The 3,219-nt window shown below is 36.9% G+C and overlaps 1 pseudogene; it reads right to left on the bottom strand.

Annotated features, from left to right (window-relative positions):
- Positions 1 to 1,294: 1,294 nt before the first annotated feature.
- LOC145043127 (cytosolic sulfotransferase 5 pseudogene) lies at positions 1,295 to 2,536 on the bottom strand (annotated as a pseudogene).
- Positions 2,537 to 3,219: the final 683 nt, after the last annotated feature.

Raw genomic sequence — 3,219 nt, 5'->3', positions numbered from 1 at the left:
TATATAGATAATAGATAAAAGATACACTCTAAGTATCTATTTCTTTAAATTAAGGTTATATTATGTCGGGGTTAATCTAATTTTAGAATCAAAACCAAACTTATTTTTTTATTTCCGGTTATAATAAAGTCGATAGTTTATGGTTCTTTCGGTTTTAGTTTTCAGTTTATAAGTTTAGTCTTGTTATTTTTCTGTTCATTTCGAGATTTTATACTGATGAGCATCAGAACTGGTCCGGGAACCGAACCTGGTCTAAAATAAGAACCGAACTGTACCGCCAGTTCTATTGGTTTTGGTTCTACCGTGCCGGTTCTTGCAGGGTCTTCAATGTTGAAATCGATCCTCGAGAAATAACAACATATTTTGAGAAATATTTCGGTAACGGTTTCGGTTTTTGCCAGTTCTACCGGTTCTGGTTCCCGGTTCCAAAAATCCTCAAGAATATTGTCACGGTCTTAGCCCAATGGTTCTATCCGGTTCCGATTCTGGTATCGATTCCGGTGTCACCCAGTTCCCCAGTCCAAATGTTTATCCCTATTTTATACTCTCTTTTTGTTTTTCAGTAACCATGCACGATCACTAAGTATGAAAATCATATTTTACAAAATAATAAAAATAAAATAAAGATTATAACATCAACATTATTATTGTTCAAGTAAACACATCATGTAAAATCGAAACACAACCGCACTAAAATACTTTTCCTTTCTTTCGATTGTAAATGCATCAACATATTATATCATCTCTCGTCATTCTGCTTGGCTGTTTTTACTTTTTGGTGTTCACCCTGAATCAGGAAAACCATGTCGTTGGGGCGTCAGTTTGTGTGGTACTAAATTGGTGGGGTTGTGCTATTGGTTGTATCAATGCATCACATCACCTCACTCGCCTTCCATCCTAAGCTCTTTCCTAAGCTATACTTAACACTCTTATAAGTTATAATAGTGGTAGTTTAGCTTCGAAAGAAATGGAGGTGAGTGGGCTTATGTTGAAAAAGTTAGTACATATACGTTGTAGCCGGCTTGCTCGAAGTTGAAAAAAGTGATTCTAAAAAGTCAATTTTGTTTTGCTAAATTGGAATTGCACAAAGAAAATGCCATCCTCATTGATTTATATTGTCGTTTGTATTAGTGAATTTGAATTTTCATTGTACATTTCAGTTTTTGATAGTAATCAATGGTAAATCTAATCGCACGTTTATAATCAAAATAATAAGATATTTCATATTTGTTTGCTATTATCTCATTTTTTTTGTTATAAATAAGAATATCTTAGAACTTAAGTAATTATAAACTTATGTAATAGGTTATTTGATTAATAAAGACGAAATTTTACAGTACGATTAAATTGATAGTTTATCCATAAATAAAGACAAACTTTTACATTATCATCAAGCATTTTTTGTAAGACCCAGTGTTAACCCCGAATTCTTAAACTTGGTTTCAGTGATCGAATCAATTCGCTCTCTCATCTCCTCTGTCAAATAATTTTTCCAATCTCCCACCTTCCCTTTTCTGAAAAAATCCCGATTCTCCACCACCACCTGCGCCGTAAACTTCTGAGCACCGCCACCATCATTATTCACCTCAAGATTACTCAAATTCTCAAAGCTACAAAGCTTCACAATCTCTCCCACCACCCCTCTCTTCTCCTCCTCCGCCGAAAAAGGCATTCCCATGAACGCCGCCAACTTCTTCAGCTCCACCGAGGGTTCCCTCTTCATATCCTCGTACTTCAAGAACAAGATCTTCTCAGGTGCTTCCTGGCTAGCTTTCCAGTATCCCAACACATGGTCCCAAAATGGTCCGTACTCAGAGACCCCGTTGCAGAACAGTTCGTAAGCTTCATTGAACGAAAGGGGTGGTAGTTCTTTCGACCTAAGTTTGCTCATGAAGTGCCACTTGGAAATGAGTGCATCTTTTGGATCCCTACACACGTAAACAAACTTGCATGTCGAGGAAGGTGATGACAATGAGATCGGTAACAAGCTATGAGCAAAGTGTGTGGCGAACATTCGAGGAGAAGGGAGATGCTCAAACTTAGTTATCGGATAATCAAGAAAAATGTGTGTGTCAAGAAACGGGAAAGCACTCTGGGGCCCATTGCGACGAAGGGGATGATCAGAAAAACTGTAACGGTGGCGGTTAGCGGTGGCGAACATAAGAGCCTTTAGCCAGGTGGTTCCACACTTCATGAAAGCTGCAAGGAAGATGTCGGTGGATTGAACATGGAAGTAGTTGTGGATCATTAATAAGCCTTTGATAACATGGGAACTCAACCAGAAACCTTCGTGTAGATAGATGTTTGCGCTTCTCCAGCCTTTGTCTTTGGGGAGAGTTGCAAGAAGGCCTTTGAGCTTTTCATCGAGCTTCTTGTAGGCTTGTTCTTCTTCTGTAGGGATTTGGTTTTCGGCTGTAATAGAGGTGGGTTGGTAGCATGTATTTCGATCGGGAAGAAGGTATGTCGACATACCGTAGGACTGGATTTTCAGGGAGTGGAGGTAGTTCTCAAGTAATTTTATATATGTAGGAGAAACTTGAAACAAAAAGCTTCTTTTATATATGGTAATTGCTTTCGACAGATGCATGTGTTAATTATTTTAAATACAAATCGATGTAACAACTGTCAATTGTTTGTTTATGATACGTTGCCAAATTCAAAAACGAGATTATTAGTATATTGGCGTCTCAAAAGGACATAAATTAATTTAATAATAAGATACATCTCAGCAATTGAGGATAACGTTATTGTATATCAAACACTGCCTAATTAGGCCTCAGTGGGGTCGTCAAACCCGTGGCTAGGGCGTGCCACTCTCACTAAAAACCTACCTTGGCTTGCGCCAAGGTTCCTCCCCAGTTTCCATGTGCCACCGGGTAGCCAGAGGAGAGAAGAGAGAATCTTGAATTTTGGGCTGTGATTGGATGTTATTATTTTGTTTTCTATTTTTTTTAAAAAAATTCAAAGTAAAACATATTAAAATAAGATACTATCACTTTCTAACTTTTTTTTATTAATGTATATATGACATTAAGAAAACCTTCGAGACAATGTATTAAAAGGTTAATAGTGCTACCATTCATTTGTCTAAATATAAATATAATAATATGATACATGTATGCAGTCATTATTCATGTTACGTTTTCTCTTTAAAGTAACAAATATTAATGGTATGTAATTTGTAAAACGTTCACAACTGATGTCTTGATAGGTGGTATG

This window comes from Lactuca saligna, chromosome 4 (genome assembly GCF_052625555.1).
Source record: "Lactuca saligna cultivar CGN05327 chromosome 4, ASM5262555v1, whole genome shotgun sequence".
NCBI lineage: Eukaryota > Viridiplantae > Streptophyta > Magnoliopsida > Asterales > Asteraceae > Lactuca > Lactuca saligna.
This window is presented reverse-complemented; position numbering and strand designations above follow the sequence as displayed.